Raw genomic sequence first — 22,729 nt, 5'->3', positions numbered from 1 at the left:
TGTTCAAATGAAACCCTTCTTTAGGCTTTTTTTTTATGGTCTGGGTTATACGACCTTGTTGTTGGGCAAAGTCCTTGATAAATTGTCTATAAAAATTGGATAACCCTAGAAAGCACTGTGTCTCCTTAACAGAAGCAGGACAAGGCCAATCTAGAATGGCTTGTACCTTTTCTGGGTCCATGGCGATACCAACTTGATTGATATGGAAACCAAGATATTGAACTTCGGTCTTGTTGCACTCACATTTTTCAGGCTTACAGCACAGATTGTTTTGTCAGAGTTTTTCCAAAACCTGAAGAACATGTTTAGTATGTTGTTCGGGACAACAAGAATATACCAGAATGTCATCTAGATAGATTACGACACTTTGGTTCAAAAGATCAGAGAAAACTGAATTCATAAATCTTTGGAATATGGAAGGTGCGTTGGTCAGACCAAAAGGCATGACACGGTATTCAAAATGGCCTAACGGAGTACAAAAAGCAGTCTTCCATTCATCACCTTCCTTAATTCGTAAAAGATAATTGGCACCCCACAGATCTAGCTTGGTGAATATCGTGGCTCCTTGGACTGCTTACAAAACATCCTTAATAAGAGGTAAAGGGATACCTATCCTTGATAGTAATCTTATTCAACTCCTGAAAGTCAATAAAGGGACAGACAACTTTAGTATTCTTTGGCACAAAAAAAAGGGGAGCCCCGGCAGGTGATGAAGAGGAAACAATCAATCCACTTTGTATGTTTTCACCTATGTATTCCTTAAGTACTTTCCTTTCCTGCTCGGATAAGGAATACATTCTTCCAAATGTGACCACTTCCCCAGGTATCAAAGAAATAGTACAGTCATATTCCTGATGAGAAGACAAAATGGATTTTTGAGGTTTTTGGAACACATCAGAGTATCCTTGATAGCATCTGGGTACTCCTTAAATCATGTTAATGATACTGCTTGCTTTTTTGGAAAAGAAGACTGACCCTTTCAGAGACCAATGGGAGTCTGTCGAATAGCAATGTAGTTGACAAAAGTGGGATGAAGTGATATATTCAGTGTCTCCCAATTTATATATGTATTGTGTCTTATGCTGGGTAAACTGAGAGGGTCGAAATGCAAAATATATCGTTAAAGATTCCAGAAATTCCTTTAACTTGTTTGGATCTCCAGAATAACTAGGTGTTGAGGTGGAAATAGTAGATACATCAATGGATCGAGACACCAGAGCTTGTCTCAGAGTCGTGTTTTTAGCACGCAGTTGTTGTAATTCCTGGGCCTGTTGTTGTAAAGTATGAAGCATGGACTGTGCAATTTCCACAACATCTTCAGTTGGTCCTTCCATGGTTCCAGAGCAATGCAGAATTATTTGGTGTTGCAATCTCTCACGATCTGAACGCTTCTTACTGCTGTAATCTGCCAATCAATCTTGGGGCTCCACCTGGTTTCCTTGCTTGTTCCGGATCGGCCAAGGTAAGGGAGATCCTTTCCAGTAGCCATGGTGCTGCTGATAATATAACCCCAAGCATGCTGTAACCTCCTGAAGGAGTCCCAGAGGAAAAAACCCAATCTTGGGGAAAACCTCAGATCAAAGGAACTTCAGAAAAAGATGTAAAGGAAAAAAGAGAAGCACAAGAAAAGTCTGAAACAACAAAACTGCAGTCAAGAAAAAACAGAAGATATCCAAAATCACATGACACTGGAGTGAAGATCACCATCAGGATGGAAGTATTTGCAACGCAAGGAACAAAAAAACCAACTGTGCTTATATTCTGACAAACAGGTAGTGACATGCAGGAAGTATTAAAGACACCATCTTGGTTTGGGAAAGGCCACATTAATGTGAATGGGAAAATAGCCATACTATAAAGGTAGTGAGCAAGGCATGCAGGGAAATGAACACGGACTCCTGGGAAGAAGAAGATATGGCCGAGGAGAAAAAAAGAAGAAAGGAAGAAAAACAGCAAAAAACAGGTAAGCAAAACTATGAGGGCAAAGAGCGGGCACAGAGCGAACCAGAGCCCAAAGGAAGACTTCCAGATCGTGCTGCGGCCCTAAAAGTAAGTTGCAGCCCAAAAAGCAGCCCACGGCAGAAACGGTCACCCGAGACACGAACCACCAATCTGACCGTGGCACGCAAGTGGGACGCTGCTGGTCTCCACGGCGTCACACAATATTTTCTGCAGGCTCACTAGTAGCATTTAATTGACAGGTCCTGCGTACATGTAGTACCATTAACTAGGGACACGGAAGCAAATTAAATGTGTCTATTAGGTGTAGGCCACTTTTACCATGTTTGAAGGAGAGAGCACATTAGTACTGACTAGCAGTGGTAGAGTTCACAGAGTACTAAAGGCAACAAAATACAATTTGGCATGCAGAAGGAATAAAGGCAAAAGGTTTGAGGGGAATGCCATGCAAACAATGTCAGGTTTACACTTTGAAACTGAAATAATCTGTGCCTAGGCTTGTACAGGAGTCATGAATGTCCATAAATGATACTGAATTCTAGAGTGCTTCATTTTATGGGTTTATTTGAGGGGAACATAAATGAACATGCAGTTCTTTATCTTAGTTGTGACATCAAGGTGCCTTTTTCCCCAAGAATGTACCAAGAGTCAGTTCTTCATAATTAAGAGTTGCAGTTTCGTCCCACTCTACGTTTTCCCTTTATGTTTTATGCCATAATATAAAAGCTACAGTAGTACTGTAAAACATGTCTCAGGCCTGCCACTGCAGCCTGTAGTGCAGTTTAAACTGTCATTTCTATCTAGCAAAATACACTTTTGTGCCAGGCCTAAACCATCCTTTTTAATAGTTATAGTCACCTCTAAGGTATGTCCTATAGCATCATAGGACAGGATGGACTGCATTTATAAGGGTAGGTCATGTGTACTTAGGTTTTACATGTTTTGAATGTCTTGGCAGTGAAAAGCTCCTTATTGCATGTAAGGAGTTGAGTACTAACTTTAGTTTTGGAATAGATAGAAATATTTTGTTTACACTCAAATGAATTGTAATTTAAAACCCTCTTTAATTGTAAAGTCAGAATTTAGGTCATAATTCTAAAAATGGTATTTTGAGAATGTTGGCATTTTCTTACCCCAACCATCTGTGCCTTCTGTCAGTGTCCTAGGTCAAATGACTGATAATGACTCTGCTTTTGCAGTTTATGTATTTATTCTAGACAGTGGCACAAGGGGGCAGGGGTGTGGACTGGATGGGTCATCTTGATATGATGACTGGCAAAGGACTGTACCCATCTCTACCTACAATTCAATGAGCATTGTCTTCTGCACACACAAACAAGTTGGACACCATGCCAGCCCTACATTTTGTCACCCACAGAGATTTTGGAGCCTTCACAGGGAAAGGAGAAAACTTCCAAGAATGAGGTTGAGTTTGGACAGTGAGTTCCGCCACACAATGGCACCGTATTGGACCTTCAGAGCCACTCAGAGATCTCCTGCACCTGTGGAAGTTACAGAAGGAGAACTGCGCTGTTGCCAGATGACTGCCCTATTGCTTAAAAGACTGCCCCTGCCTCTGTGTCTGAGAAGGATGTTGGAACTTACTTTTCTTCATCCTAGGCTAACTTCATCCTAGGCTAATCCGAGTGACTCCAATGGAAGGTTGACTGACCTCCTGTGTGAGCTACAGGGACACAAAAAAGCTTCTGAGGCCTCCCAGCAACTGCCCAGCTGACCTGCTGCAACTTGACTTGCCTCAACCTGCAACTGGACCTGCTTGTGTCCTGCTGGCCTGGTCCGGGACCCTTAGCTTCCATCCAAGTGTAATCCTAAAGGATAGGTAAAATTCCTGAAGTTTGTGTTTCTAGCAACTGGGAATGTGTCCAATCTTTCCAAAACTCTGTGGCCAAAATGCAGCCTGGATTAAACTGGCTCTTCATGCTAACAATGATAGTCCGCAGAGACCAGCAACGCAAAAGCTGCACTTTGCATTACAGCAACAACAGCCAGTAACAACCGTCTATGCAAAGCTATAGCAGTTACCGTCTGCAATGCTCTAATGGCTCTTCATGCTGCAGCAATGGCCACATAGGATGCCTTACCTTCTCTTCATGCTGCAGCAATGACTGTCTGTGGTGCTCAGCCTTCTCTGCACCACCTCTTCCAACATAAACAGAACTCATCGAGTCAAACCTACATGGTAACTTTCTCAGCAGGGCTAACCTGGTCCCTGTGTTCAGCCCACACTAAATTGAGGTCAGCCTGAACTTGTGACTTTCCCCATTTCTAGTGTGACCAGGTGTCCACAAATGGCAATATTTTCACAAAAAGCATTACAATTGAATATATCTGGCTTAACTGATTGGATTTTTGTCATTCTGTTATCAATTTATTTATTATGATTTACTCAATTTTTCTGAATTGGTTTGAGATTTTTGTTGTGTTCTGTTTTTACTTCTTTCCTGTTTTTGTGCTGCAGAACTACTTTATACATTGTTTAAAAATTAAGCATGGCTTCTTCTGTACTAAGCTACCAGAGGGTTAAGCAGGTACGACCCATACTTACATAAAGCTTATGAATAAAATGTATACACATTTTTGAATGCATATATGCAATTGTGAGCATGTCCTCATTGATACAGAAAGAAGAGAATCAAATAAACATGCACCTTTGAATGTCAATATCTGGGTAAGTTTAGATAAAGTTCAAAGGCACACAATGTGGATTCAATTCAGCATTTTCTCTGACATGTGGAAATTATGAATTTAATTAAAGGCAAATCAATTCATATATCCACCTTTGTATGAACATAAAGCATAAAATGGGACAAAATTAACATTGATCCTGAAAAGTTGTATGATACATCAATGTTTAGCCACATTTGGACAAACTTGTCCTGCGTTGATAGAAATAAAAACATTGTCAATGTGTGCCATGATATATGTGTGCATAGCAATGAACTCACATCACTGTTGTCGATTCCACCTGATGTAATCTCCCCATCAACCCAAATCAGAAATAAGTGGTCAGGCAAGCTCTGCGACCTGGACCTAAAGCAACTGATTGACAGATCACAGGTGGGGTGACACGTAGCCTGTATACAAATGTATAAACAGAAATACCCAGATTGATCCCTCAGATAGGCAGCAACACCACAATAGTCATAGGAGATTGACCCTCAATAAAACACATTTGGCCAGAGTGGTGCATGTTCCAAAAACACCATAAAGGTAGATGCTACATAAAGTTAGGAACACTCAGCCAATCACACCACAACACACACACAACACCCAGTGATCACCCACTCCCCGGGCTTGACAACTGGATTGGTTACCTACTGGCCCACATTTTGTCCACGCAAGGTCAAGACCCACCTGAGCACTTTATCAGATGGTCAGATTTACAACCCCACGACTAGGCCCTGATTACTTTCCACAAAGAATGTATAGAATGGAATTATTTTATAAATCTTCAGGAACTGTATAAAACAACGTTCAGGACTCTGCAACATTGAAAGACAGTCATCAAACCCCTAATTTGTACTGAACTCTCCCCTCTGCTGTGTTTAATTAAACGAACTGTTCCTATTTTGCCAAATGCCTCTTGTCTCTCAGTTCTTTAAAGTAACAACATTTTGGAGAGCCAGCCAGGAGAGATTGACCCTCAAAGCCTAGACTGCTGCTGAAGGAAGGGGATGCCACCCATACAGATTCACATCTATGCAAATATGAAGAGGCGAGCAGGCACAGCAATTGATTGAAAGTTCTGCTGAACCCGTGGGGCAGAGGTCCATTCTGAAGCTGCCGTTAGTAGGTGAGATACTACATCTGATCCTTGGTCTAGCATTTTGTGTATGACAAATTCGGGCTCTGCTTTGACTGCTGGATGTGACACAGATGTTACACTTGACCTGGGGTGTGATATAGGGCTCCTCTTGGACCACTGGGTGAGATACAGATGGTATGCATGACCCTGAGTGTGGTATAGGGCTCTGCTTTAACCACCGGGTGAGACACAGATGGTATGCATGACCCTGGCTATGATATATGGCTCTGCTTAGACACCTGGGTGAGATACAGATGGTACACTTGATCCCTGAGTGTTACATAGGGATGAGGCCTCAATGCTTGGACTGCTGGGTGTGACACAGATGGTATGCATAGGATCTAGGAGTGACATAGGACCAATACCTCAATCTTATAATGCAGTCTAAAAGGGTTTCACATCACTAACCAGTCTCTTAAACATTAGTTATGTCTGAAAAAAGTGAGAGGTGTTATTTGCTTGGTTACTGGGCATGACAGATGGTACACTAAGACCCTGGGTGTTAAACAGCGTGCAATTCGGACGTTAGAGAAAATATTAGGATCTTGGAGATTGGGTGTAGCTTGTCCTTGGCCGAGGAGGTCCTGTAGTTGTTAAGTTGTTCCTTCTTCTCCCCATAAAAGTTTTGCTATCTTTGTCCCTGAACTGATATTGACAAACTATCTGGCCCATTTAATTCTGTGTACTGTGGAGAGCCTCCCCTCAACAGTGGGCAGCAAGCGCTAGGAGTGGGTTAAGGGTTTTTTCTTCTCTCTTTACTTCCCTTGTGGTTTTTAAATTGATCCATTGTTGATGTCATGGTGCGTACAAACTATTGCAAGTATATTTCACATTGAAATGCTATGTCTTGTTATATGTTTTAATGTGCGTATGAAGAAATCGTTATCTTTCACCCACTAACCATTATGCCATATCTGCTGTTTTGCTGCTAAAAACTATTTAACATGTTCGCACTAACCATTGTACTTTCTTTAAGGCTGTGACCCTTCATATGCACTGTTTTATGCATTGTGAAATGTCTGTTTGATGCATCCCAGTCTAAAGTTGAATATTGGTCACCCACTGTATGATCGATCAAGGGCCACAAGGTGTTTTACAGAGTCTTCTACCTTTTACCCCCTCCACTGTAAAGTTTTCCTTTGCTTAGGTTCACATTGGACACACTTGCTTCAACTCTCTTAAAGCTTAATGTATGAAATTGAATTATTATTTGGGGAGGATGACTACCTACCACAAGAGATGATCACAACATATGTCTAGATCAATCCTCAAAGCTATTAAATTAACCTGAGCTCAACCCTTGGTAGCTATGGCACAGTGTAGACAGGTTTAACTTAGATAATAAATAAAGTATTTAGGCAGTACTAAAACAGTAATAAAGTCAAGATGCAAAACAATAAAGCTCTCAAAACAAATTAGAAAAGTGAAGAACAATTTTATTATTAAAATGACACAAAAATGACTAGTTTCCAAAAGGGGAGTCAGAAATATAATTTTCAAAGCTGAAGTAGGAATAACCAGAAGAAGCATAAATTGTCAATGATAGTTAATGGTCAAGGTAGACATGACCCTAGATGCTAATTTATGCTGACTGCAATGGAGAGCAGGTCAGATACATCAATCTGATATCATCCTAGTAAAAGAGTTTACCTTCTGACTTAGGGCCTGATTTAGAGTTTGGCGGACAGGGTATTCCATCACAAATGTGACAGATATCCCATCCACTGTATTACGATCTCCATAGGCTATTGTGGTGGACAGGATATCTGTTGTGTTTGTGATGGAGTAACTCCCTCCACCAAACAATAAATCAGGCCCCTAGTCCTTTAAGTCTCAGTTCACCAAAGAAGTACAAGTCTAAAGCCCCCCAGGATCTCAGGGTAGGTACTTAAACACTGAGAGGTTGACAGGCCAGGTGGATACAAACAGCAGGGTCTATTTCTTGCCCAGTTGCCACTGGTAACTGGCACAGGTGCAGGAAAGGCCACTTGTAGCTTGCTATATCCCTGCAGCTTGAACTGGAGATTAGCCTTATGGCCCTTAGAGTACACTTCTTTGTCCTGGGTACAGAAGAGCTCCTCTTCAGGTCACAGGCAGACGGACAGTCCAGTCCTCCTCTGTTCTTCCTCTGGTCAAGTATTGTTCTGACAGAGGTGCCTGGATATGCCCCATGTATGCCTTGCGTCAGCTAGTGGGTGGGTAGAATAAGTCCTGGACATGACTTAATCAAAGGGGTAAATATTCCCAGGGTAAACTCTATCTACGATTTTCATGATGGCAAAAGTCTTTGGCCACACTCAACATGGGCTCTGAGGGCTAGGGGCATTTGGTAATCCCAGTGTCCTCCCACATTAAACACTAAAATACAATTTGGGGCACCATAGCACTCACAATAAACCCAGTGACAGATATTTGGTAGCACACAGGTAGGGTTTTCCATAAACCAGACCAGACAAAAGGGGTGGTTTGGCATCCTTTTCCATTCCTTCCAAGTGTTTGCCCTGTGTTACATGTAAAACCAAGAAGCAGACTTCTAACAAAAGTAAGATGTTCTTTCAACCAAACAATAAATACACAAGAATGTTTTTGACAACCTCTTTCTCTTCCTTCACAGTGTGTCTCATTGTGTTATGTGTAATCCAAGCAAACCAGGCAAATAGGATTTGACAATCAAGCAGGCGTTGACATTGAAATGCCAATAAGGATGCCCACATCCCCCCTTGGATATTCCTCTTGGAGGGTCACCGTAGTCATCTCCATGCATTCAGATAAGCCTATTGTTTGCTCCTGGGAGGCATTTCACATAAATCTCACACTTATCCAAATGCTAAAAACTAGCTTACAGAAGTGGGAGAACAAACATCAATTAACCTCCAGGAACTTCAAGCAGGGACATTGAAACTTTCTAAAAGTTACTTTTCCTTAACATTAATTATAAATCTGACTTCACCATTAAATTGGATTTTAATAACTATTAAAAATATCTTGTCCCATTACTGAGATACAGTATTAGGATTTTTAAACTGTACTATACATAGGACAGATAGGCCTGCCACAGTTAAAATAGCTTTTGGGCGTTGGTCAATTTAAGGACATGTTAACACTAAGGGCCACATGTATGAACATTTGGAATTGTGATTTCCTAATTGCGATTCCATGCGAATCGCAATTAGGAATTTGCAATTCCAAATGTAAGAACCTCCATTGAGCTTCTTTTGCCAATCATGGTGGGTCGCAAACAGACTTACCTCATTAACATTAATGAGGTAGGTCACAATTTGCGACCCGCAGGGAATCGCAAAAATCACAGGTATGGTGACCTGCTGGTGTCAGCAGACCACCATGTCGGTGATTGCTTTTAAATAAAGCAATCTTTTTTTTTTACATGCAGCCCATTTTCCTTAAAGGAAAACAGTCTGAGTTTAAAAAGAAAAAAATGTTTCAGTTTCATTTTTTAGGAGTAGGCAGTGGTCCGTGGGTAATATTTCTAAACTCAAATTACAGCTCCTTGTGTTGTCTTGGTATGTTACCCATATTTTCTTTCGGATAAACTATGTCAAGCCTTAAGAGCTGGCTGAATAATATTTCCCATCGAGTCTTCACAAACAAAGCTTTGAACTAGAGGGATTGAAGCCTTATGGCCATGCAATAACGTCATTCAGTGTTTCTAGAAACACAATTATAGGTAATTAGATAAGTTACTTGACTCAAACAAAGACGCAGAAGGATCACACTGCTCATGTAGAAGCAGCCAAGTTTTTCTGTGATAATAACCATAATAACCATATCCTATTGTGAGCTTTCTCAATGAAGACATTATAATTTTGGAAATTTAGTTAAGTAAAATATTGCTGCCTATTTTGTGGGAAAAAAGGACTCCACGTAATTGTGCAAAATAACTTTATTCAAGACTAGCAATGAAAATATAATTCAAAATGAGATTGCCCTGAGGGGGTGGCTGGACCGAGATCTAAGATGGCCGCTTAACCCCGGAGCTCCGTGTCGAGTCGAACACGAGGGGGCAGCGGGGGCCGAATGGCGGCAGCTAACACTATCCATCGCCCTTCGGGAGCCCCCTGAGACCTCAAGGCCTCAAATGTCTCTGCGACCAGACCCGGAGAATCGGAGGAGATAGGTCGGAGACCGAGAGGGAGACCTGAGGCCGCAACGCGACTTGGACCATGAGACCTGCGCCCTGGCTTCCAGCGAGGCCCAGCGAGAGTCAGCCTAGCAGGGAGACCCACCTCGCCGCTTCGCCGAGATTGCAGCAGGATCGGACTGGGAGGTATGGAGCTGGGGGGCGGCGGGAGAACCCGCTGCGTGCTTCTGTAGACGGGACCTGCTCTGCCCCGAAGATGGAGGAGAGTCTCCTGGGCCCGAAGCAGTGCGGCCCGGCAGGGTGAGGGCGGCGCACCCTCCCTGTTTTCAACCGGAGGACCTTTATAAGACCTTGAGAAACCAAACAGCATGATCCCTCCTGGATACGGTGCTTCCCCTCCCCCACCCCCCCCCCCCTGTTTTCCTCTCTCATCAGCAGCTTTTCTTCTGACGCGGCCCCCCTGCCAGGAGCTTGCCAATCGGGAGCAGAGGAAGGAGGACACACAGCAAAAACGATAAGAAACTTACCCAGGTGCCCCCTCCCCCATACACATAAGGCAACGGCTGGAAAACCTTACAGAAAAAAGTGAGAATCAAACACAACAAAACAAGTAAGGACTACTAAACTTACTAAAACAACTAACAATGCTCAGGAGAGAGGAGAGAGGAGGTAAGAAGGGCTCCTACTACTTCTTTACAACCTAGGAGGCTCTGACCTCAAGAGCAGAGACACAGACCCTGTCCAGGGGGGGCCCTTGAGAGGAGAGACTGAGAGCAAGGAAACTGCCATAAACCCAGAGGCTGGAACAAACCAAAAAATAAAACTTCTATCCAACACAGCCCCAATAAGGAGAACATAATTCTGCAACGCACACAGGGGGACTGAACACAGGCCAGGTCACGCTTCCCCACCCAAAGAGGCAGAGCAGAAGGGACAAGGACCCCAGAACCTGCAAGGCCTGCCCTACAGACTAACATTGAGATGCCCGGAGGCAAATCTGGTCAAAAGCCCGTAGGTAAACCAGCACGTCAACTATTATTCTCAGAAGCGCTCCAGCACAAATATACCGCGACCCCAACAACAGGACCAGTGTCAGCCCCAAAGCCAAACCCACCTCCAGCGATGGCAGACTGGGACCAACCTGCGACTATGGAACGGATACTGCAGGAAATCACTGCTGTCAGCCGTAGGATAGAAGGAATGGATGCTTCCATCTCCTCCCTGACACTGGAAACTAAGGGCCTCATTCTGACCCTGGCGGACGGCGGAGGCCGTCCGCCAGGGTACCGCCGCTGAATGACCGCACCGCGGTCAAAAGACCGCGGCGGCCATTCAGACATTTCCTCTGGGCCGGCGGGCGCTCTCCAAAAGAGCGCCCGCCGGCCCAGAGGAAATGCCCCTGCAACGAGGACGCCGGCTCAGAATTGAGCCGGCGTAGTTGCAGGGGTGCGACGGGTGCAGTTGCACCCGTCGCGTATTTCAGTGTCTGCTTAGCAGACACTGAAATACTTTTCGGGGCCCTCTTACGGGGGCCCCTGCCAGGGGCCCCCAGGGGCCCCGCGGCACCCCCTACCGCCATCCTGTTCCTGGAGGGCGAACCGCCAGGAACAGGATGGCGGTAGGGGGTGTCAGAATCCTCCATGGCGGCGCAGCAAGCTGTGCCGCCATGGGGGATTCTAAGGGCAGCGGTAAACTGGCGGGAGACCGCCGGTTTGCCTCTTCTGACCGCGGCCGAACCGCCGCGGTCAGAATGCCCTGCGGGGCACCGCCGGCCTGTCGGCGGTGCTCCCGCCGACCCTGGCCCTGGCGGTCTTAGACCGCCGGGGTCAGAATGACCCCCTAAATCTATACGGACCGACATCGCAGGCTTTCATTCACGCGTGATGGGGCTGGAGAGCCGTGTGGAGACCCTGGAGACTCACATGTCCACAATACAGGATAGAGACCAAGACCTTTCTTATCTACGAAGCAAAGTGACTGACCTGGAAGACAGAAGCAGGAGGGATAACATCCGCCTCCTCGGAATCCCAGAGAATGAAGAAGGCACAGCTCAACTATACCCACGCTAACATCACTAGCCTTCGAACCACCGCTGGAATTTCAACGAGCACACAGAGTGGGCCCAAAGCACCAGGACGGAGCCCTGAGACCCCGGCCAATCATTGCCTGCCTGTTACGTCACTCCCAGACCCGTCAGATCCTTCAAGCTGCACGAACCCATGGGCCCTTTCGGATGGACAAACATGAGGTCATATAACGGCCAACTACTCTAAAGACACCATCGAGCGCAGGAAGGCCTTCTTATCCTTAAGACCTCGACTTCGCCAGCTTGAGGTGAAATACGGCCTCTTCAACCCTGCGAGAATGTGGATCACTAAAAATGGGATCTCCAGAGACTTCTATAACCCAGAAGACCTAAGACTCTTTCTGGACTCCCTTCAGACTCAGATCAAGCAAGCAACTGCTCTGAATTGGTCACAAGACACTATGGAAGAGGATGGACATACACCTTCCCCTATGCCTGAGAAGGGAAACACGGACCGGAATGACCTAGCCACCTGTCCCAGAGGCAGAGAACTGGAAAGACTAACCAGGGCTCACGACGACAGAGGTCAAGTCCTATACGCCGTGGTGACACACACTCAGCTCTCGGAAAGAGACAAGTCTCATTCGCCATTGAAACCGACTCTCACACCCCCGTGAATGCACTTTTGTTTCACCTCAAGGGTAACAGAGGGGTCTAGCCGAGACAAGAAAGGTCATGGAGCAAGATGACCGCCTACTCAGCGGACAGATGAGCATTTGTTTGGACTATGTGTAGTTATTTAGCATATCCCTCACAGCCGTTGATGAAAATGATATCATGTTGTTAATAAGTTTTCCCTGGCCTAGAGTGACAAGAGGCCTTGCGGGGCACTGTTCGAATGTCAAAACGGCAGAAAGCTAGCAGGTCATAATGTATCTATCCATGGTTTGACCTAGTAAAATTATTATTGGTAAACAGGCTAAGGTTCGCAGCTACCGACTATCCAAATACAGACTGAGATTTGTCAGGCACGGAAACGCCAAACGTGCAACCAATTTGCCAAAGTATCCCCCCTCCTGACGTGAAATAAGAAACAAGCCATACCAGTAGTATAGTAGGAACTCCGACGACTGTAAACCTGCTCCTTATTGCTTATATTAAACTCACGATGCAGGAACCTCCTAAACCTGTATGCAGACCAAAGATTATCATTGAAATACATACTAAAAGATACTTTAAATACCTTCTACGGGGTCCACTCAGGGAAACATTGCAAGTATAAGATGAGGCACAGGGGTATGATCGGCCTTCGAAGGAAAATATGCTTCTGCAATATCCAAGTCAGGCCATAGAAGTGACTGCCACCCATTTACAGCACAGGATTACGGACTACACTCGACATAGACCCCGAGATACTATTGTTTGCTAGCCCTTATCTTTTCTTCTCAAAATAGTATGAGGTAATACTGTAGTAGAACTTATTTATGTCTTATAGAGGAGTTAAAGATAAAGATACAGTTACAGTTGTTAACACCGTTCACACTGCCTATATCATGATTTAGAATTGATGTGCCCTCCACTGTACATATATCCACCTACGGGTCCCGGATAGATAGATTCCGAAATCCAGCGCTACACATACAGAGCTATGATAATAAGAAACGAAAGTCAAATGCTATTGGTACGGGATGTATTACAATGAATATATGTAAGTGACAGCCTGAATATCCTGCAACGCCCCTTCTGTTCTATTGTTGGACCAATTCGCTCTCCCTATCCTACCCACCGCCCCATCTTCCCCTCCCCTTCCCTCCCCCATTAACCATATTACCTGCATAACATAGAACTCATACAATAACAATGCAAAGATGAAAAGAAGATCATGCACCCAAACCAAAGTACATGTACTCGCATAGAAATTGTTCTCCTTCATCATCATTGACATAGCTCTCATATCTCATTTTAGATTACACCTAGCTATCTCCCCCTCGCCATTGATATTAAGAGACCCTAATTGGATAGCACCCGGAAAAATATACACCCCCCTCCCTTCACTGGCCCTTCCCCTCCCTCCTTTCCTCCCCCCCACTCCCCCTCACCAACAAACAAATGAACAATGACACCAGCACGACCACCTCCCCACATGCTCCATTCGTGCTTCTTCTTTTTTTTTTTCAACACTCCATCCTCCTCCTCCGTGCACCAGATAGGAGACCTCCTAGAAAAAGATGGAAGTGCCGCGTATTGACCCCCCCTGCCCCCACCCCCCCTCGATAGTTGCCCGACCAGCAACACCAGGAGCCCCCATAGGAAAGGAACCCGTAGCCTATAGATCAACCTCCCTAGGGGAATTTTTTCTTTTTCATCCCCAACTGTCCTCTTCTTTTGTTCCTCACTTAGATCTTTGATTCTATTCTCCTTTAACCCTTTTTCCATACCTCCCTAACCCCCTTCACCCCTCCACTTCCCTCCCCTTCTCTTCCCGAGTACTTTTCCCGGCGTCCACTGGCTGTCCCCCCCCCTCCATACCCCCCCTAAACTAAACTATAAATATTACGGCTACGCCCCCTTCCTTCTGCCCCCACACGACCCGAACATCCCCTAACATTCTGTGTTGCACTGGTGAATCTTAACAGCCATATCTGATATGACGGGGGTTGCTCCCGATGCGAACGTACATGGTATGACGCATTATATAAAGAGGAAAAAAGTACTATCCTTTCTTCAAACAAAAAAAGCAGACATAGCCCTGATACAGGAGACACACCTGGACAACGAGGAAGCCAGTAAGCTTCGCCGAGATTGGGTGGGAAGGGTCTCCTACAGCTGCTGCTCAGCGGAACGAGAGCCCGGAGGCGGCACCCCCGTAAATGTGGAGTAGCGATTTTGATACGAAAAGGCCTCCCGATTACAACTATTAAAACATGGGATGACCCGGAGGGAGGTACGTATTTGCGAAACTGAAGATAGGAGATACATTCCTATGTGTAGGCTCAGTCTACACCCCGACTGGTTCTAAGCAACCCTTCTTCCTACGGCTCAATTGCCTCCTGTCAGAAATAGGGATTACCCGTTATATTATAGGAGGGGACTGGAACCTAGTTCAAGATGCCATCTTGGATAGAACGGGACCTATTGATACGGGCAATAACCACGATCGAGCATTGCTCACAGATATCATCGCAGATGCAGGCTTGACGGACTATTGGAGATTACTGCATCCAAAAGACAAAGAATATACATACCTGTCTTCAGTCCATGGCACCCAATCCCGACTGGACTATTTTCTAGTGTCACGAAATACAGTCCCCCAACTTCACGATTCTAGAATACTTGAAAGCGGACTCTCTGACCACTCTCCTGTCCTCCTTCAGATCCGGACAGGTCTCACCTCCCCTGGCCGTAAACCATGGCGCTTCGCAGTACATACGCACCGCTCCCCACAGGGAAAAGAACTCCTGAGGACCCACATATCCACCTACATGACTGAAAATGTTGGCACCGTGGCATCTTAATGGGTCCTATGGGCCGCGGCAAAAGCAACCATAAGAGGTAGCATTATGCGCGATGCAACTCTCGCTAACAAAGAGAGGCATTTGTGCCAACGAGCCCTTGAGGAAGACATCCGGAGACTTACCGGACAATACACGGCACAACCATCCTTAGCACTTCATCGTTCTCTTGAACAAGCCCGCATGAATCATAATGAGCTATATACCTCACAGGCGGAATATGCACTACAAAGATTGCGTGGTCGTCATTACGAGCAGGGTGAGAAAGCGGGCAGACTCCTGGCGGCACAACTTCAACAGTGAGTACCTGCCTCCAGCATCCCGGCGATTATGTGCCCATCAGGAATGGTGATAACTCGACCACAAGACATAGCAAATGAGTTTGCAGCCTTTTACCGCCATCTCTATACCTCCAAAACAGCAACTACCACGGAACAAACAGAGGGCTTCCTTGCTGCGGCAAACCTATCTTACCTCTCGGAGGCAGGCCAGGCTCTCCTGGAGGGTGACAAAAGCAGGGAAGAAATAGCACAAGTTATCAAAACCCTCCCCTACCACAAATCCCCGGGCGAGGATGGTTTCCCAGCCGAGTTCTACAGATGGGCGGGAGAGGAGGCGATCACTGCAGTGCACGAAGCCATCACGGAAGCGTGTGAGGAGGGCTCTCCCGGCACCGTCTCCAATAAGGCCACCATTGTTGTCCTGCCTAAGCCAGGAAAAGACCCCTTACTATGCAGCAGCTACCGCCCTATCTCCCTCCTAAATGGGGACGTCAAGCTTTTGGCCAGTGTGCTGGCAGCCCGCTTACGGAAAGTAATACCATCTCTGATCCATAACACACAAGTGGGATTCGTACCGGGCCGCACCTCCAGAAATCATAAGCGCACCCTTTGCCACACCCTCCATGAATCTCTCAACATGCCGACAGAAGCCCTGGCCCTGTCCCTGGATGCAGAGAAGGCATTTGATCGCATTGAATGGCCTTATCTCTTTGCTACCATGAAGCATTTCCGCCTTGGAGAACAGTTCATTTCCAAAGTCCGCCTACTATACGACCATCCCACAGCACAAGTAAATTGCGGAGGGTTCATATCGGATCCATTCCCCATTAGCAGAGGCACGAGGCAGGGCTGTCCCCTGTCACCGCTATTGTTCTTACTGGCTATGGAACCCTTAGCGTCTACCATACGAAACTCTCCACAGATACAAGGCATCCCCCTAACAGGTGGAATCTCCAAAATATATCTTTATGAGGATGATATTTTGCTCACCCTATCCGATTTGGATAGCTCACTCCCAGCACTACTTTCGATCATAGGGGATTTCGCATCTTTGTCAGGACACCGCGTGAATTGGGATAAGAGCGAATCACTACCCCTCTCCCGAATGACAACGAGGGCTGCTATCCATGGGCTACCATTTAAATGGACATCGTCACACCTCAAATACCTTGGGACGGTTGTCAACCGAGGCTTGGAACATATGATCAAGGACAACCTAAACCCCCTTATACACAGAATGAAACAGGGCTTTGCCAAGTGGTCGCAGCTAGGACTCTCCATGTGGGGCAGGACACAAGCGGTCAGGATGGTCACACTCCCACGCTTCACATACATGTTAGGCATGCTTCCTCTACACGTCCCTCTGACCCTACTCCGGGGAATAGATGCCTCAATAAGATCCTTTGTATGGGGCTCTATACGCCCGAGACTGACACCAGCAAAAATATTAGCACGAAGGTCCCACGGAGGTTTGGGCCTCCCATCGGTGGAGAACTACTCGCTGGCCTTGCAACTATCACAACTGCATACCTACTCCCTGGAACTACTGACCCCCCACAATGGGTGTTCATAGAGAACCTCTTACGAGGAAACAGCGAGGGACTGGAAGGAGTGTACGCAGACCGCCCTAAACGGCTAAATCGGGTCCTTACAGCAACAAATGCGGCATGGCGCAGGGCTCACCGCATTCTGGGAATACACCCCTTTTTACACTCACAAGCGTAAAGCAGAAGGGAACAAAATCATCAAAATCGGGGGTAAAACCCTAAGATGGTCCCAATGGAGAAATGCTGGCATTACCAACATAGCTCAAATCGTAGATGGTGACCAACTCCGATCCTTCGCCACTTTAAGAGCCGAGTATGACATACATAAGAGTCAGAAATGGCAATTCCTGCAGCTTAAACATTGTCTACATACAATACTGGGAACCCCCCCCCAAGAGAAATCAAAATCTCACCAATCGTTGTTTACCTACAGAAGTGGGGCCGGCACAGAGGCGTAATGGCAGGATTGTACGGAGTGTTAGTCAATCATTTGTATTCGCAACCACTCCTCAACGGCCTGCGCCGCAGATGGCAAGATCGGCTGGGAGCGACATACACTGAGGAAGAGTGGTCAGATATACTGGAATCACTTGATAGAGGTGTACGAGAAGCCCGGCTGAAGTTCTGTCTCTTTAAGATCCTACAGACTGGTACTGGACCCCTATGAGGCTATGCAGGGCAAGTCTAATACCACAGAAAGGCTGTTGGAGATGTACGGACCTTCAATGCGACCTAGTGCACATATTATGTCTCTGCCCCTCGACGCAACCCATGTGGGATACAGTGCGCCAGACTCTACAGGATATCCTTCAGATACCACACCCGTTCCAATTGTCGCTTATCCTCCTCCACGACATAGGCCCATATCCTTCTATATCACGCCCACTGCAAAGATTACTGCACACTGCGCTGGCCACAGCCAAGATCTGTATACTTCGACATTGAAGATCAAGTGTTGCCCCCACACCGACAGAATGGATGATGGCTATGATGCAAACTGCCATGCATGAATGTGTAATCTACAACCTGCAAGATCAAGCTGCACTATTTATGGAAGTCTGGAATCCCTTCCTATCAGGATCATAGAGGTCCCCACTACCGGTGCTGCCTCCATCGCCCCCCCATCCCATCCAGGAATATGGAGGAGTGGCGGACAGCTGATGGAGGCCAACATATTTTATGCCCCTCTCCCTCATCCCCCTCCCCCCCTTTCCCACTCCCCTCTCTCCTTCTATATACATACAAAAATAGAACAACATACAACCCATTCTAACGCTCTAAGCTTTCCCTCTCTCTTTCTTTTCTCCTTCTCTCTAAGGTATCTCTCCTATCCTCTTTTCCTTTCAAACATCCGACCTTCGCGTACTGGGCGTTTTTCCTCCGTTTCGGAGACACTTTAAGTTGCAACCAATGACTTCACTGCCCCCTCTTTTCCCTCAGAACCGCTGAGCTCCTGCCCCCTCCCCTTCCCCCTCTCCCCAAACTCCTTCCCTTCCCACACTTAACCCAATTGCAGATATACCAATATTGACCAATAGGATCAATGTACAAGCACACTCGTACTTTACACGATTTGAAGACACAAATGTAGGCTTGGTTCGACCACTTCCCCAACCATTGCTCTGTTCCTTCACTTCGAGCTCTAACTATGCCTACATTGATATAATAGCCACTATGGCAGCCGACACCGCAACAGAAACCAATGGAAATCAGTATTACATTCTCTATGTCTTTTTGCTGTACACATCCTTCTCTGTTCAAATGAATCCCCCCCCTTCCTCCTTCCCTCCCCTCCCTTTCCCCCCTCCCCCCTGTGCCCTACCATCCCCCCTCTATCCCACCTTCTCACCACCCTCCATCTGATTTTATTTTATTGTATCCCTACCTTTTTTCCCCTCCCTCACACGTCCCTTCACTCTATCTTATCTTGTGCTTTATGTTCTGTATTTTGAGACACAGTATATTCAATGTACACGCTTTATCTCTACTAAAACAATGGACATGTCAATTGAGAATCCAACCTATGTGAAACCCAAGGGAAGTTGTCCTGTACTGTGTACAGTATCTCATATCACTTTGTATTTCTTCTTAATTGTCATTAAAAAATTATTTTAAAAAAATGAGATTGCCTGGTAGGACTTTCACTCTAGTGAAATAAACTTTGATTGCTCCATGGAGTGGTCTGTGCTAGAATTCCTGCAACTTGATAAAATTTAGGAAACCTTCTGCCTCTGTTTAAAAGTAACATTTACTTTAATATTCTTCTTCCACAGCCTAATTGAACCACAATTACATGTTTGTGTTGTACACCTTCTTCTACCCTGCTCTCCTAATCAGTGTTAAGGCACATCCAAAATGCCCAATATCATCTATCTCCAATGATAACATACGTTTAAACAGAGTCCAGAAGTCCAAATTGTTTCTTGAGACACCAAGGGACAGGTGCACTTATGTATTTATCACTAGTAAAATGAAAGATTAATTAAATTAGATGGCATGAAAGGACAAAAAAACATTTTAAAATGTCATAAATCCATTTATGATTTGTCGAAATTTGTCAGAATCATGAAATGGATATTGACTCACAATTTAGAAGGGCATGTTATGGACGTTACTTCCAAATTCTGAATTGGTTTTTAATGTATCAATACTTTGCGATTGTAATTCTGATCACAAACCACTGATGAGTTGCAAACTCCAAACTTGTGGTGGTCACTCATCCACAAGAGGGAAGGGGTGCCAGTTGTCCTGTTCCCTCTGCAAACTGAAGTGGCATCTTCAGTGATGATAGTCAAAGGTCCGAAGGACTATTGCCAACTCTCATAGAGGTTTTTCAAATCTAAAAACATTTTTATAAAGCTATCCTGTTGTCTTTAATCCCTTGGGTGCCCTGGACGTAACAGTTGTATCAGGCCAGCACCGGGGGTGCCCAGGATGTAACCGTTACATCCAGGTAAGGTCCATCGGGGGAAGCACAAGCGCTCCCCCAAGGGCCTCACACCCTCCTCTCCTGGGCAGGGATGGAAGGGGAATCTCTTGCCTTTCCACCCCCACTCCACCCCGACCATCCTGTGGCATCTGATGACATCAGTGCGCAATCGCACGCTGACCTCATCAGAGGCCTACGCCTCCGCGCTGGAAGCATTTCTCCTCCGATCACGTGGAGGGGGCGAGAGAGGCATGAAAGGAGAGGATAGGCCTTTCCTCTCCTTTCAAGTCTCTTTCAGCATTTCTGCTGCCCGACCACTAGACACCAGCGAATCTTTTATTTTTTGTTTGTGTATAAGGGGAGCGGCTCCTTAGGCAAGGGCTGCTCCCCGGGGCAAATTATTTTTAGGCCTTTTCTTCACCCCCGGGAGCAGATCGGCCTAATATAATTAGGCCGATAAACCCCTAGACACCAGGGATTTTTAGTTGTTGTTTATTTTATGTTTTACACATGAGGAGCAACCTCTGAGGCAAGGGTTGCTCCCCTGGGGGTGCAAATTGTTTTTAGGCCATTTCTGCTCGCCTTGGGGGCAGATCAGCATATTTGTATTAGGCCAACCTTTCCCCAAATATGGCAGTTTCACGCAAGGGGAGAGACCCCTTAGGCAAGCGTCACTCTCCATGGAGGGCAAATTTGTTTTAGGAAATTTCTGCCTCCCTTGGGGGCAAATCGGCCTATTGTAATTAGGCCGATCTGTCCCTGGGGGGGCAAAAAGCCTAAGACACCAGGTATCTTTTTTTTATGTGGGGAGCGACCTCTTAGGCAAGGGTCGCTCCCATTCTGCCCACTTTGGGGGCAGATTGGCCTATTTTTATTACGCATATCTGCCCCCAGGGGGCCAGAAAGCACTAGACACCAGCGATTTTTTTTTGGCGTCAATTTCACACAAGGGGATGGACCAGTTAGGCAAGGATCATTCGCCTGGGGAGCAAATTTATTTTAGGGCATTTCTACCCCCCTTGGGGTCCGATCCGCCTATTTGTATTAGGCCTATCTGCCCCCAAGGGGGATAGAAACCACTAGGCCCTGGGGATTTTGTTTGTACCAATTTCACGCAAGGGGAGCAGAAACCAATTAGGCCTCAGGGATTAGTGTGTGTGTTTTGTTTGCGGGACAGCCCCTTGGTCAAGGGTCGCTCCCCATGGGGGCACATCACTGTTGGTCATATCTGCCCCCCTTTGGGCAGATCGGCCTATTTTTAGAAGGCCCATCTGCCCCCAAGGGGGACAGAAAGCCCACCAGAGATCAGGGAAGATTTTTTTTTTCAAAATAAGAGGGTACCCACCAGTGGGCATATGGGGCAATTACTCCCGATCCACACCCTGGGGGGAGGGGACAAAAAGCCTACTAGATGCCAGGGAATTAAAAAAGAACAAAAAATAGTAGAGTGGTGACTACCAACCAGTACGGTTATGGTTATGCCCCCACCCCAACTGAAGGGGGTAACAGTCTTTCAAATCTCCCCCGCACACTATGACATCTTATCCCATGGCAAGCAAGAGGACATTTGATTATTTGGGGCTTTTGTTTTATATCTGGGCCATGAGAGCTTTGCTAACTCTCAAAATCGTCCCCCTTGGCAGCTTGACACGGGCAGGCAGGCTTAACTTCAGAGTGCTAGGTGTAAAGTATTTGTACCAACACACACAGTAACTTAATGAAAACACTACAAAATGACACAACACAGGTTTAGAAAAATAGAAAATATTTATCTAAACATAACAAGACCAAAAACAACAAAAATCCACAATACACAAGTCAACTTATCAATAAAAATAAAAAAAAGAGTCTTCCTGTAATTTTGAACACAACACTAATGCTGTTTGCGTGGAAATGTACCTGGGTGCATCAACAATAACCCCGCATGGGGATTGTGCGTCGAAAAGGGCTTGCGATGTGTCAATATAAGTCACGAGCGAGACCGTGCATCATTTCTCCTTCAGTCAAGTTGGTGTGCGCCATTTCTTGTCTCTGCAAGAGAGTGATGCATCGATTCGAACCGCACTCTCGGGTCTGAGTAGGCCTTGCATCGTTTTTACACTCCCAGTGGTGGTTGTGTTGGAAATACTGGCACATGATGATCCAAAAACCACGCACTGCAGTTTGCGATCTCACCAGCCTCCGTCAGCAATGCTGCACGTCGTTTCTCCAGTCATATGCGTCGATCTTTCAGTCGCACTGCAGGCGAGCGTTGATTTTCAGCTGCGAAGCCGGCCGCGCGTCGATGTTTCAGCCACAGATCGGAGTTGCCTCGATATTTTCCCGGCACGGCGGTCTGTGCGTGGATTTCACACTCTTGAAATGCCAGCTTCTCCTTTCAGGGTCCCAGGAACTGGATGGGCACCACTTGGCAGAGTAGTATTTCACTGTCAGGACATATAAACACATTACTATGGCCCTCATTACAACCCTCGCGGTTGGTGATAAAGTAGCGATAATACCACCAACAGGCTGGCGGTAAATACTGCCAAATTATGACTATGGTGGAAA

Source organism: Pleurodeles waltl, chromosome 5 (genome assembly GCF_031143425.1).
Source record: "Pleurodeles waltl isolate 20211129_DDA chromosome 5, aPleWal1.hap1.20221129, whole genome shotgun sequence".
NCBI lineage: Eukaryota > Metazoa > Chordata > Amphibia > Caudata > Salamandridae > Pleurodeles > Pleurodeles waltl.
The sequence above is the reverse complement of the archived record's forward strand: the minus strand, read 5'-3'. Positions refer to the sequence as shown.